The 15,564-nt window shown below is 48.0% G+C and overlaps 1 pseudogene; it reads right to left on the bottom strand.

The window, feature by feature from the left end:
• Window positions 1-745: 745 nt before the first annotated feature.
• Window positions 746-912, bottom strand: LOC146171042 (U2 spliceosomal RNA; annotated as a pseudogene).
• Window positions 913-15,564: the final 14,652 nt, after the last annotated feature.

Genomic DNA, 15,564 nt, shown 5'->3' with positions numbered 1-15,564 from the left:
ATCGTGCCAAGGACCACTGTGTTAGCACACCATCAATCTGTTTATTGGAGAAAGAAATGAAATTCCTAAGTGCCTCCGGGCATGCGTTGTGATGGTTCCCTTTCCTTTCTTAGTGTTTTCTTGTTCATCGCCCGGCTCTTTGCTGTATTTACAATTTTGCTGGTTTTAATTGTTTCTTCACCCGTATGCATATTACTCCTCAAAATGCTATACTTTTAAAGATTTTTAAGAATATACCCCCTTTGGGAGCTTACAATTCCTTCTGCCATTCGGTTTCAATTTGTTTTAGTGTGTTTTATTCTCACTGAGGCCCTCTACTCCTTGACGTTTACTTTTTACCTTTTATAGATTTTACCGCTATCTATATTCATCTCTCATTATTGTTAATCCATTGTTTATCTTATGTTCCATCGATGGCTGTTTTCACCACAATTTTGATTTTTAACTTTTGCGTTTTATACATTTTACCGCTATCATTTCCTTTTCATCTTCCATTTTTGCTAATCTATTGTTTATCTTGTGTTCCATCGATGGCTGTTTTTCCCCACAATTTCATCCACTAGCAAATGTTTAACTTATCGTCGTGACTATCTTCCGACGGCAGGTGACTCAGCACCTTTATCGTTGTTCCACTCCCTGTTCTCTTCGCTGCATCATTCCTGCCTTTTTACAAAACCTCAGTTGATAGTCAGCGCTTTGTGTTTGTGCTTTCTTGCGTCTGTGTCCCGTACTTTGCGCTGTTCCCTAAATAACGGTCCTGGAAGTAGTGCATTAGCGTGTCGACCCGTGGCGGAGGTGAGAAAAACCCCGAACGCTCCGCCGCGCTAAAATATCAGTTTAATATCATGGGTACAATTAGAACCCATAACAGATATTAAGCTGTTAAGAACAGAGGTGGCTTTTCACAATGATTGGGACATTGGAACGAGAAAATGGTCAAGGGCTCCTCTAGAGTGGAGCATCCATAAGTGGAGGGGGGGGGGGGGATCGCTAGTTTGACCAAGTCTTCGGAATGTCGATGCAAATGGGAGACTCATCGCTATTGCATTGGCATACAAAATACCCAGCCGCACAAGAAATCAGCCGATCGGGCAGTGTCGTGACGTGAAGGTCCGAGCCGGAGCACCGCTCCCCCACGCCAGCCGTTCAGGGCACCCAATCATAGATGGGCAAGGGGGACCCAAGCATTGCCGGAAAGGAAATGGTTAAAAGCTGGTTTTAAGAACCGAGACCTTTAGTAGAGTCCCGACTCCTAGCATCGATCAAAGCGCTATACTTGGCCAAAGGCAGAGTTATACTGCCCCGTAGGTCCAGTACTATACTTTGATCTTAGTCAAAAGGCTGAGAAGCGATAATCTGGCGTTGTTGTTGTGGCTGTAGGAAGAAGGAAAAGAAAATGCACAGGACTGAGCTGAGCCACCTCCGCTGCCTCGTGCAGACAGAAGAGAAAATAGAGAAGAAAGAAAAGGAAGAAGGAGATAAAAACGCACTCCGCAACAACAACCGTTGTCCATCACCGCAGCGGTGGCGGGTGCAATGACGGCCTACAACAGAATAAACTTCGGTGGCAGGCTAGCCAACGCCGCATGCGGCGTTGACCTACCTGTTGTTTGTTGTGGCTGTAGGAAAAAGGAAAAGAAAATGCACGGGCCTGCTACTGGCTCTGTAACTGAGCCACCTCCGCTGCCTCGTGCAGACAGAAGAGAAAATAGAGAAAGAAAAGGAAGAGGGAGAGGAAGACGCGAACCGCAGAAACAGCCGTCGTCCACCTCCGAAGCGGTGGCGGGTGCAATGACGGCCTACAACAGATAAAAATTCTGTGGCAGGCATTCCCCCGCCGCTAGCGGCGGGGACCTACCTGTCCCAGCCCCATCAAGGGAGTGTTCCTGTTGACCCACCTGTCCGGCTGTCCCTGCGGTTCGATCCTATTCAAAATATGTGCCCAAGTGGCGCCACTTTTCGGCTGTTGCAGAAACAGCGGCGGTAAACCATTTACTGTACTAGCACTTGTTCTATGATTACCAGATGACGACACATCCCTCAGAGGGGATTCTTAATAAAACCATTCCCTAGCAACACGAACAATTGACCCACATGCAATAATGCGCGGAAAAGTAACCCCAATTGTCACTTCGAGCAGGAGGCGCCCAACAATGCAATAAGACAGCGACAATGGAAGGATTGCTGTGTGAAGCATACAGAAAGCAGCGAGCTCGGGTGAAAAATGTTAGTTGGTATCACCTTAGAATTGCGATTGTCCTTCCTCCAACAACGGGGAGTCGCTTAGCCTGTCCCGGAAGCAGTGCAGTACTGGATCGACCCGGGGCGGAGGTACGGCAAGCCCAGAACGCTCTGCCACGCTAGAAAAATTAGTATATTATTGTCACCTGGTGTTCCTGAGATTCTAAGGTGGCGCCTAGGAGAAAAGACGGTGAAGTCTGCTCGCGCGCTCTTTGCGGAACGCTGGCTGCTGGTACAGCTTCTCCCTGTCTTTTTAGGCACGTCTAGCCCTATTGGCCGTGACATATTTTGGTGTCGGCTCTGCGTATCGATCCCGGTACTTGTCCTGCGCACCTCCGCATGCCCAGGACTCAACTTGTATGCCAGTCGACACCCCTGTGCAACGTGCTAGCCGGAGGAATCAAGGCCTGCCCCCTGAGCATAGACCGTTGGAGTTGAGCACCGCAACCGCCCCTCGACTTGCCATGCAAGCTCCTGCTTGCTACACTTTGCAGAACCCACGAAAGCCTCAGCCCTTCCACGGCAGTCAAACCGAAGACGTTGAAGACTGGCTCGTCCAGTTCGAACGGGCCGCCTCATTCAATCAGTGGGACGACGCCGCCAAGCTTAGAAGCGGCTTCTTCAGCCTGGAAAATGGAGCTCGTACGTGGTACGAGAACCGAGAAGTCGCCCTAACATCATGGCGCGAGTTCTGCCGACGCATCATTGAGACCTATACCAGCGCGGATCGGCGAGAACGTGCAGAAAGGGCCTTACAGTTTCGTATACAGATGCCGAATGAGACTATAAGCACATATGTGAAGGACATGACCCGGCTCTTCCGACGATCAGACCCGGGAATGCCCGAAGACAAAAAGGTGCGCCACGTCATGCACGGCGTTAAAGAACAACTATTTGCTGGTCTCGTGTGTTATCCACCGAGCACGGTTGCTGGGTTTCTTTCGGAAGCTGTCACAATCGAGCGGATGCTCAGCAGTGGTCTACCACCTACGACAGACCGGTTGCGGAGCCGGTTTCGGCCTTCGGGGCCACCCGGAATTTTCGGGACATCATCCGCTCTGTTTTATGCGAAGAGTTCTAGGTGCTTTCCGATGCTCCCCAGCCGATGGTAGGCTCTATAGCTGGCATTGTCCGCGAAGAGCGTCAAGCACTGATGCCTTCGGTACCATCTGCTGATCCGCCGCCTATTCCCGCGGAGTACCATCGTCCAACGTATGCAGATATGTTGCAACGCCCTGCGCCTACTACGACGCCATTACAGCCACCCGCCCAAGGCTCACTCTACTCTGCACAAACTGAGTCGTACATGGACAACCGACGACCACCCCAGCGGAAGGCGGACCTGTGGCGCGCCCCAAATCGCCAGCGCCCGTGCTTCCATTGCGTGGAACCAGCTCATCTGTATCGCCAGTGCTCCTATCGAGACCTGCGACTGCACGGATTTCCCATGATAATGCGTCACCCTCCACTCGGCCTACGACCTCGTGAGATTGAGGACTACGTATCCCCGCAGGGCATGGCGCCAACTTCCCGGCGATCGTCACGCTCTCTGTCTCCACGTAGACCATCGTCGCAGCCCAGCTCCTCCTAGATGGCGCAGCGACGGTCACCTAGTCCGCGTCGGAAAAACTAAAGACAGCGACCTCCGGGGCGAGCCCGCTTGCAGTCGTCGCGAGGAAGACCCGCCGACAACCCAACCTGTGAGCGACGTTGACTTGACCGCCCCTTTCGACAGTTCGTACACATGAAAACAGATATACTTGTGTTCCTCGATAGCTGTAATGTTAGCGCACTGCTAGACACTGGCGCTGATTTTTCGATTTTGATTGGAAACCTAGCGGCGCATCCTAATGTAATGACGGCATGGTCTGGCAAGCAGATTCGCACCGCTGGCGGACATTTCGTGACTCCGAGTGGTCAGTGGACGGTGAGAGTCCAAATTCGCAACTCCACGTTTGTTGTCAGCTGCCTCATGATAACTGACTGTTCCCACGACTGTATCCTTGGTGTGGAATTTCTCCGGGAATAGGAGCCATTATCGATCTCCGGAAGCGTACCGTGACATTTTCGACCGAGAAAGCTCCTGATACTGCCACCGAGAATCGCCAGGACCGCCGCGACGCCCTTCGAATTGCCGCTGAGAACGTTTCTATTACGCCACGTTCCAGTGTTTTTGTCACTGTTACCTGCGACGAACTACGTGAAAGGACGGCGGTCGCTGAGGGCAATCCCTCCCTTTTGCTCACCCATAGCATCATCTCAGCGTGGTCTTATCTACCTCCGTAACGGCCGATCAGAGCTCCTGGTGACTAACTTCACGAACGAACCCCGTCATCTTTTCCGTGCTACTGCAATCGCATTTGCCGACTGCTTAGCGGATGTCTCTGAATGTTTTACTTTCGGTGCAGTTGAAAACGTGTGCCCATCCGTTCATCGCCTTGATGTTTGTACACATCCCTTGAAAACACAGCAACGGGAACTCCGTTCTCTCCTCCTAGAATACCCCGCTTGTTTTGCGGCCTCTTGTGAAGCACCGCATAATTACGCACGACGATGCCCGGCCTATATGCCAGCAGCCGTACCGCATCTCAACTACGGAACGTGAAGCGATTCAGACAGGTTCAGGAGATGCTTTGTGATGGTGGCATTCCACCCTCCAACAGCACATTGTCGTCCCTTGTTGCGCTGGTAAAGAAAAAAGATGGCACCCTTCGCTTCTCTGTTGATTATAGAAAATTGAACATCACTAAAAAGACGTTTACCCGCTGCCTCGTATCGACGACTCGCTCGACAGACTACGTTGCGCCCAGTACTCCTCATTGGACCTGAAGAGCGGGTACTGGCAGATTGAGGTCGGGGAGCGGGACCGCGAAAAAGCGGCTTTTGTCACCACAGACGGTCTGTACGAGCTTAAGTGCTGCCTTTCGGCCTATGTTCAGCGCCGGCTACTTTACAGCGCATGATGGACACGGGCCTCGCTGGCCTCAAATGGCAAATTTGTTTAGTTTACCTCGATGATGTCGTCGTGTTCTCTGAAACCTTTGCCGAACACCTTCAACGTCTGCGCACATTGTTAGACGCCCTCCGGTCAGCTGAGTTAACACTCAAGCCAGATAAATATTACTTTGGCATACAAAGAGTTGAAGTTTCTCGGTGATGCCGTGAGCGCCACGGGCGTGAGTCCAGACCCCGACAAGACTTCTTCTGTCGCCATATTTCCCGTTCCTGCAACCAAGAGAGGTTTGAAACGCTTCCTGGGTCTCTGCGCGTACTACCGCCGCTTCATCGCCGATTTTTTCAAGGTTTCCGCCCCCCTGACTCGCCTCACGCGCGATGATACACAGTTCGTGTGGGGCGCCGAGCAACAAGAGGCTTTTTCGGAGCTGCGCAGACGACTGCAAACGAGCCCTGTTCTTGCCCACTTTCATGAAGACGCTGACACCGAAGTCCACACCGACGCCAGCAATATCGGCCTCGGCGCTGTACTGGTTCAACACCAAGAAGGCGTCGAAAAGGTACTCGCGTATGCCAGCCGCACGCTATCCCGCGCCGAGACAAACTATTTCACTACGGAGAAGGAATGCCTTGCAGTTGTGTTGGCAACGATGAAATTTAGGCCTTACCACTATGGCCGCCCTTTTAAAGTGGTCACCGACCATCATTCTTTGTGATGGCTGGCCAACCTCCGCGACCCATCGGGGCGCCTAGCGCGATGGAGCCTCCGCCACCAAGAATTTGAGTACGCCATTATGTATAAATCTGGCCAGAAGCACGAACATGCTGACGCGCTGTCGCTCGCACCCGTCGGTTTAGTCGATGAGAGCACGGACGACGAGAGCGGTTTTCTTGGACTGGTGAGTGCTTCAGACGTAATGACCCGACAGCGAGGTGACCCGGACCTTCAACCTGTCATTGATCACCTGGAAGGTCGAGCTGCTGATATCCCTCGCCAATTTGCTCGTAAACTGTCTGCTTTCTGTCTCCGGAATGGCGTTCTATTCAAGCAAACATCCAGCCCTGTTGATCGAGCGTACCTCCTCGTACTGCCGACCTACATCCGTGCCGATATCCTTTTTGCTTGTCATGATGAGCCCACCTCTGGCCACTTGGGCTTTGCACGCACACTCTCCCGAGTTCGTCAAGCCTATTATTGGCCTAAACCTATTGACGCCGTTCATTGCTTCGTCAGAGGTTGTCGTGCGTGCCAACGTCAAAAGGCAACGCCTCTCAAGCCAGCGGGTTTGCTCCAACCTATTGCGCCACCCCAGACTCCATTTGGTCAAATCGGTATCGACCTTCTCGGCCCATTTCCGCTAACATCGGTCGGTAACAAATGAATTATAGTCGCGACCGACTATCTCACACGGTATGCGGAACCCCATCGGTGCAGCGTGGCACGTCATCTGAGATCGCCCAGTTTTTTTATGCAGCAAATCGTGTACGTATTAGAGCTCACTCACACGAGCCATCGTAAAACCACTGCCTATCATCCACAGATGAATGGCCTCACGGAGAGTCTCAGTAATGCGATCGCAGATATGGTTGAAATGTGCATAGACTCTCAGCACAAGACCTGGGACGAGATTATCCCGTACGTCACATGTGCCTACAACACTGCTATCCAAGAGACGACGCGTTTTACAACTTTCGCCTGCTCTGTAGACGTGACGTTCAGACGATGTTGGATGCCATGCTTCCGTTTTGCACTGATGATCATGTTCTCAAGCCAGACGCCGAACAGTTTGCTCAGCGCGGCAAGGAAGCACGTCAACTTCCCGCATTCACATTTAGCAACAGCAGGGTTTTGATACGCGTCGCTACAACCTTCATTATCGGCACGTCACATGCCAACCCGGAGAGCAAGTTTGGGTGTGGACACCAGTGCGCCACCCCGGCTTGTCTGAAAAACTTATGTCGCGTTACTTTGGAGCTTACGAAGTTCTGCGCCGTGTCACGGAAGTGACATACGAAGTTCTTCCAGCGGGTACTGTGCAGCCCTTTCGTCGCCAACCACGCTCCGAAGTGGTGCACGTTGTTAGCATGAAGCCGAATTTCACGCGGTAATGCGCAATGTACTATGCGCTTGTTTGATTGCCATGTAGGACACTTTACCCCGCTTCCATTTTCTATTTGATTGTTGTGCTTATCCTTTTGTTTTCTCTGGCTTCGCCCATTGCTCGCGATCAGCCTCTGCTTTCGTTTTTTTTAGGAGGGGGAGTAATGCCACCTGGTTGTTTCGAGATTCTTAGGTGGCGCCTGGGAGAAAAAGATGGTGAAGTCTTCTGGCGAGCTCTGTGCGGAACGCTGGCTGCTGGTACAGCTTCTCCCGGTCTTTTTAGGCACGTCTAGCCCTATTGCTTGTGACAATATCAAGGGTACAGTTAGAACCAGCAACATATATATGCTGTTAAAACAGTGTTTTTCAGAAATATTTTGTACATTTCCATGCAATATTTTATAGCAGACACTTACTGTTATTCATGGATAACTGCCTTGTCGTGGCGGAGGGGCTTGCGAAACTCGTTGAAGTCGTGAGCTCTGCTGTGTAGGGCCACCCAAGATAGAGAGGTCACGGCAGAGAGTTCTGACAAAATGTGATTCACTGGAGAAGGTAATGGCAACCCACTCCAGTATTTCCTGCCAAGAAAACCCTATGACCAGTCACAATACCAATAATGATATGGCGCCGGAAGATGAGCCCCCAAGTTGGAAGGCGTCCCACATGTTACTGGGGATGAACAGAGGGCGATTCCTAGTAGCTCCAGGGCGAATGAAGCGGCTTTGCTAAAGCCAAAAGGACGCTCAGTTGTGGATGTGTCGGGAAGCGACCGGAAAGTCCGATGTTGCAAGGAGATATATCACATAGCAACATGGAATGTAAGATCTATGACGCAATGTAAAATGGATGTAGTCAAGCGAGAAATGGACATATTGAACATTGATATCTTGGGCATCAGCGAGCTCAAGTGGATCGGAATGTCTTTTATTGTGGGCACGAATCCAAGTGATGAAATGGGGTCGCTCTCATAGTAAACAGAAGAATGCGCAAAGCAGTGCTAGGGTACAACCCCAAAAACGACCGAATGATTTCACTTCGGATCCAAGGTCACCCTTTCAACATAACAGTTATCCAAGTCTATGCACCGACCACTACTGCTGAGGAAGCTGACGTTGAGAGATTTTATGCGGACCTACAATGCCTTTTAAACCGCATTCATCATCAGACGTCGTTTTTCTCATAGGAGACTGGAATGCTAAGGTCGTGAGTGAAGAAATATCCGGAATTATAGGCCTGGGGCGATTGTGGCACCGATCATCAGCTTCTTGTTGCCAAAATTAGGCTTCGGTTGAGGAAAACGCGGAAAACTAGAAGGCCTTTCAGGTATGATCTGGATCAAATTTCATTAGAATATGCTGTGGAAGTGAGGAATGGATTTCAAGAATTAGATCTAGAAGACAAAGAGCCCGAAGAGATGTGGACTGATGTTCGTGATATAATACAAGACGTTGCTACTAAAGTAGTTTCAAAGCAAAAGAAATGCAGGAAAGCAAACTGGTTATCTGAAGAGGCTTTATAAATAGCTGAGGAAAGGAGGAGGGCAAAAGTTATGGGGGAAAGAGAAAGATACAAGGTTCTCAATGCGGATTTTCAGAAAATAGCAAGGAGAGATAAGAATGCCTTCCTGAACATACAGTGCCAACCAGTTGAGGACAACAGCCAATTAAGGAACACAAGTGCTCTGTATAAGACAAAGATATCAAAGGAAGCTTCTGTGCTAAGCGGGGCGTGATAAAGGAGTCATGAATACCTTCTTCAGCAAAGGGAAGAACAGGAAATAGACATGGAAAAGTGCTAACGGAGAGACAAAAATGAAATCAACGTCATAATGTGTTCAACCCCCGCCATTATGCAAGATATAGAGGTAATCGGGAATCATGAATACCTTCTTCAGCAAACGGAAGAACAGGAAATGGACATGGAAAAGTCCTAACGGAGAGACTAAAAATGAAATCGACTTCATTATGTGTTCAACCCCCGCCATTATGCAAGATATAGAGGTAATCGGGAAAGTGCATTGCAGTGACCACAGGGTGGTGAGGTCCCGAATTAGCCTAAATCTGAAGAAGGAACGCGACAGATTAGTAAGCAAGAAACCCATCAACGAATTAGCGGTGAGGGGGAGGGCAGAAGAGTTCAGGATCTCGCTACAGAATAGGTATTCAGCTCTAACTGAGGATGGCGACATTACCCTAGAGGCAAGGAACAATAATTTCAGAGATATCATTACTGAGTGCGCGGTAGAAGTAGGCGGTAGAATAGTTAGAGAGGATACCGGTAAGCTGTCTAAGGAGACGAAAGATTTGATTAAGAAACGCCAGAGTATGAGAGCTTCCAATCCAACAGACCAGATCGAATTGGCCGAGATATCTAAGCTAATCAATAAGCGCAATAAGCTAATCAATAAGGCCGATATACGGAAGTATAACATGGAGAAAATTGAGCATGCTGTAAAGAACGAGGGAAGCCTTGAAGCGGTAAAGAAGAAATTGGGCATAGGCAAAAACCGGATGTATGCGATAAGGGATAAGGCGGGCATCGTCATCACTAATATGGAAAAGATAGTCAAAGTAGCCGAGGAGTTCTATACCGATCTCTACAGTAGCCAAAGTAGTCAGAACCGTAATGAGATTGGCGGTAGAGAAAAACAGTCAGACGTTCCACTACTGACGAAGGATGAGGTCAAGAAAGCACTAGAAACTATGAAAAGGGGGAAATCAGCTGGAGAGGATCAGATAACTAGAGATTTGCTGAAGCACGGGGGCGATATCGTGCTAGAAAACTGGCCACCCTGTATACGCAGTGCCTGGTGTCATCGACGGTACCGGAAGCACGGAAGAATGCAAACATTATCCTCATTCACAAGAAAGGGCACTCTAAGGACCTTAAAAATTACAGACCAATCAGCTTGCTGTCTGTTACGTATAAGGTATTTACTAAGGTAATCGCTAATAGAATCAGCACAACCTTAGACTGCAATCAAGCAAAGGATCAAGCAGGGTTTCGGAAACGGTACTCTACTATCGATCATATCCATACCATAAATCAGGTGATAGAAAAATGCTCCGAATATAACCAACCCTTATACATAGCATCCATTGATTACGAAAAAGCATTTGACTGAGTTGAAACCTCGGCGGTGATGCAGGCATTGCGAAATCAGGGGTTAGACGAGCCGTACGTGAAAGTGCTGGAAGATATATATAGTGGCTGCACAGCAACCATACTCCTCCTTAAAGAAAGTAACAAAATTCCCATAAACACAGGTGTTAGGCAAGGAGACACAATCTCCCCAGTACTAATCACAGCTTGTTCAGAGGAAGTAATCAGAGACTTGGAATGGGAGCAGTTTGGAATAAGGGTAGATGGAGAATACCTCAGTAATCTGAGGTATTCTCTGAATCTGATATTGAGGCTTCCGTCTTACCACGAGTTCAATCTAGCGAATGTGTTTGCCTGAAAATTAATATTTTTTGGCCATTTTTTTTACTGTATGCTGTATACAGGCCACCAGATCCGGCACCTGATTTCTTATCTGAACTAAAAACGCATATGGCTGATTACCAGAAATATAAAATCATTTTAGCTGGCGATTCCAACCTTCCATCTATAGACTGGGACCGCTTACAATCAGGCTCCGATTTTACTAACAATTCTAGTCTTATGTTCGACATTTTGTTTTATCATAATCTTGTACAAGTTTTGCTGAACCAACGCGTGTCACCGATTCCTCATCGTCACTCTTAGACCTTGTTTTTGTTCCTTGTTGCATTGCTGATTGTGAAGGTCTGTAGAACAGGGCATATCTGATCATCACATGGTCGCGGTCCTATTTCCTCTGAATGTCAAAAAGTCTTCGGATACATCTGCGCTGATAACAGTTAAAGATTACACGCATGCTGATGATATTGCAGTATTAGATCACCTTAATACCCAGTTCGATAACTTCGATAGCGAAAACAATGTTCATGCTCTTTGGGATAAAAACCTCGTTTTTTCCACTGATGATCAATGAGTGGAACCGGCTGCCAGCTGGCATCACTGAGTGTTGCACTGAAAATTTATTTCGGGCTTTTTTATCGGATGTGTGACATGGCGCCCAGTTCTCTTGCATGTGTTTTCTTTTTTTTTTTGAGTGTTTTCATCTCTTTGTTCGTCGCGCAGTTGCCCCCTTTAGATGCATGTTTTTCATTCTGCATTATCACTTGTGTCGTGTTATTTTCTTCATTTTTATGTATTTTATCACTGGCATTCCCAGCAAGATTACTTGTCATCTCCCCCCCTGCAATAATGCCTTCGGGCGCTGCAGGCACTTGTAATAAATAAATAAATAAAAAAAGCTGCAAAGTACATGTCATAGATAACAAGAAAAACAATACATCTCATAAGAAAATCTAAACGCCTAAGAAGAAAGAAAGGTTCATCATGTGACGGTCTGAGTGACATTCGACGTACCTTATCGCAGGATATTCTCCAAGCGAAAAGTTTTTACTTCAATAAAACTCTGCCTAGTTTTATTCAAAATGACCCCCCAAAAGTTTGGAACTATTTAAGCGACCGAAAGAAACAGGCTGAACGAATTTTAGACAATGGTACTATGATTGACGACCCCGAGCTTATCCCACATCATTTTAATACTCACTTTAGTGCCGTCTTTTCTGATTCATCCGATCTTCAACGTGAGAGTCCATCACATGTTCCTGATCTTCATATCTCATATCAGGGCGTTCTAAATATGATTCTGCGACTAAAGGTTAAATCTTCGTCAGGGCCTGATAATATTCCGAATGCCTTCCTCCGTCGTTATGCTAAGGCCATAGCCAGATTCCTCGTTGTTATATTTCAAGCATCAATAACATCAGCAACATTGCCCCTAGACTGGAAATTGGCTAGAGTCGTCAGTTCAGTCGTTCAGTCTTGTCCGACTCTTCGTGACCCCATCGCCCATATCACGCCATGCTTTCCGGTCTCTCATTATGCATTCATTCATTCATTCATTAATTCACTCATTCATTCATTTATTTTTTTTTATTTGCAGGAAATCACTCCTCCTGCGGGTGGCAGGGACAAAAGGCATGATTGCCTGACGAGGTCTCTGCCCCCGTAACAAACTAAGCAGTCTATAGCAGTACATCAGAAAGCTGGTACAATACATAAATATGAACATAGAAGCCAAGGGGAAAAAAATAATAAAAACAAAAAATGCACGCATACATTCATACAGCATGGCTCTATTCTTTCAACCACTATGGACTGGGGCAGCTTAATTTGATTTCATTCTTTACATTGAACATTTGCTCATGTCACACAAACATAGAAAAAGTTCATATTGGCATAAAGAAAACATAGATTTATCAACGTTACTGTACATTGTCAACAGAAAACAAAATTGCCCGGATTTGCCCTTTGAACGCCTTTGTCGGCAAACAGAAATTCAAAATAGAAACATACCGATTTAGCATGTCTATTACCTGATATTCAAAATCTTGCTTTCCATAGTTTGTTCTAACTTTTTTGGTTCTCCGTTTGGGGTTACGAATATCATATGGCACCAAGACAGGCATGTACATAGTGTGGAGTTTCTTTTTATAGATTTGCTGTGCCAGTACCCATAAATAGACTTTATTTGCTGGTAAAACATCAAAGGTAGGAAAAGGTGGTTGCGTTGGTAACAATCTAATAGGAGCGGTGAGGTTTACGAAAATTCGGAGGACACGCTTTTGCAGCATTTGTAGCCTGTGATAGTTCCCATTTGTCGTCGTTCCCAAGACTAGAATACCATACAAAAGTTTGGAATAGAACAGGGAGTAATAGAGTGATTGTTTTAGCCAGAAAGGTAGAAGGGAAGCTATTTTTCTGAGACATCCGACAGACTTTGCGAGTTCAGAGAGTAGGTGATAGACATGAGGAGTCCAAGACAAGTCTTCACTAAACCATACCCCAAGAAACCTCTGCACACTCACTTGCTGTAAGTTTTGTCCTCTGTATTCTAGATGAATTTTTTTTTCGTACTTATTGATCGGCTTAAATACCATGAACTTTGTTTTTACTGCACTGAGTTGAAGTTTGTTCTGTGCAACCACGCGGATAGTTCGTCCAGATAACAATTTGCTGATTGTTCGATGTCGTGCAGTGTCCTATCAGTAAAAAATAGACTTGTGTCGTCAGCAAACATGGTTACTGTGGGTGTTGTTTTTAATTCCGTGATGTCATTCACATATAAGAGGAAAAGTAACGGGCCTAGTATCGACCATTGCGGGACACCTAGTTTAATATCAAGTTGATTTGAAGTAACACCGTCTATCTTAACAAACTGAAGCCGAAACGATAAGTAACTCCTGATAAGATCCAATGTAACGCCTCGGATCCCATAGCAATCTAATTTTATAGTGTCACGTAGTGGTGACGAGGTCGACGACACAATTGAAGGGTCGATGATTGCACTAAAGGAACTGTTTATTTGGGCTGACTTGCGCCCGCAAAAGAACTAAGCAACTCGGCGGCGGCAATAGAAACAAACGTGCTCGTCGATCGTCGAACAAAGAATGCTCGTCACACTCGGCAACGCTCAATTTAAAGGCTGCACAGAACAATCTAGATAACGTCGCAAACAGCTACCAGCACGGGCTGGAACATTGTGGAAAGACACCCGAGTGGCCGGAACCTTCGATACAGATCTCGGTGCATCTTGTGCTACAACAAAACTGATAAGGGTGTGACTCGCGACATCGAGCATTAACAAACAAAGATTACGGAACCGATACGCGGTCCAGAATCAGAGTGATAAGCCTGTATGCCAGCGGCCGTCAAAAAACAACAAATACTGTTTTGAAGGTTTCGCGGCATTACTGCCCCCTTAAAAAAACATCGCCTCGATGTTCCAAAACAAAGCAACTTAAACATAAACACTGCGAAGTTTAAACACCACAGATTGTTTAACGTGCGTAATAAGGCTTCAGTCGTAGAACATGTACAATTTCTGGGCGTGCGCGTCGCCGTTGTGATGCTGATGTTCCGTCGGGAATGACTTCATAGTCCAGTGGTCCGACGCGGCGAATGATTTTGTACGGCCCAAAGTATCGACGCAACAACTTTTCACTAAGTCCACGACGGCGATTTGGTGTCCAAACCCACACTTGGTCCCCTGGATTGTACTCTGCGTGGCGTCGTCGTAAGTTGTATCGTCGGCTGTCGGTGCGCTGTTGGTCTTTAATACGCAGCCGTGCGAGTCGTCGAGCTTCCTCTGCACGCTGCAGGTAGGCGGCGACGTCGAGGTTGTCCTCGTTGGTTACGTGCGGTAGCATTGCGTCGAGCGTCGTCGTGGGCTCCCTACCGTACACAAGCTTGAACGGGGTCGCTCTTGTCGTCTACTGGATTGCCGTGTTATACGCGAAGATCACGTACGGCAAGATGGCGTCCCAGGTCTTGTGTTCAGCGTCGACGTACATAGCGATCATGTCCGCGATCGGTTTGTTCAGGCGCTCCGTAAGGCCATTGGTCTGGGGATGGTACGCAGTTGTTCGTCGATGGCTTGTGTGACTGTATTCCAGGATGGCTTGCGTCAACTCTGCCGTAAACGCCGTTCCCCGGTCCGTGATGAGCACTTCTGGGGCGCCGTGTCGCAAGAGAATTTGTTCGACAAAAAATTTGGCGACTTCTGCCGCGGTACCATTGGGCAGTGCTTTTACTTCGGCGTAACCGGTAAGGTAGTCAGTGGCCACGATGATCCACTTGTTACCCATAGACGAAGATGGAAAGGGGCCAAGGAGATTCATCCCAATTTGTTGAAAGGGCATGATTGGGGGCGGAATCGGGTTTAGTAGTCCTGCTGGTCTGATCGGCGGCGTCTTGCGTCGTTGGCACTCACGACACGTCTTCACGTAGTGGGCAACTTCGGCAGGCAGTCGCGGCCAGTAGTACTTCTCCTGGATTCGATGCAACGTGCGCGCAAATCCCAGGTGGCCTGCTGTGGGCTCATCGTGTAACCCCTGCAGAATCTCTTGCCGGAGGGTTTTGGGCACTACGAGAAGCTGCGCGGTTTTGTTGGGTGCGAAGTTCTTCACGAGGAGGCCATTGCTTAACGTGAATGATGATAAATGTCGCCTGAACACACCAGGAGGGGAAGCGGTCTTTCCTTCCAAGTAATCGGCTAGCGCTTTCAGCTCAGGGTCTGATCGCTGTTGTTCTGCGAAACTGCTGGCGCTTACCGGTCCCAAAAAGGCGTCGTCGTCCTTCGGGGGAGCATCGACGGGAGCGCGGGATAA

Source organism: Amblyomma maculatum, unplaced genomic scaffold, assembly GCF_055883805.1.
Source record: "Amblyomma maculatum isolate TAMU_Amacu unplaced genomic scaffold, ASM5588380v1 scaffold_23, whole genome shotgun sequence".
NCBI lineage: Eukaryota > Metazoa > Arthropoda > Arachnida > Ixodida > Ixodidae > Amblyomma > Amblyomma maculatum.
This window is presented reverse-complemented; position numbering and strand designations above follow the sequence as displayed.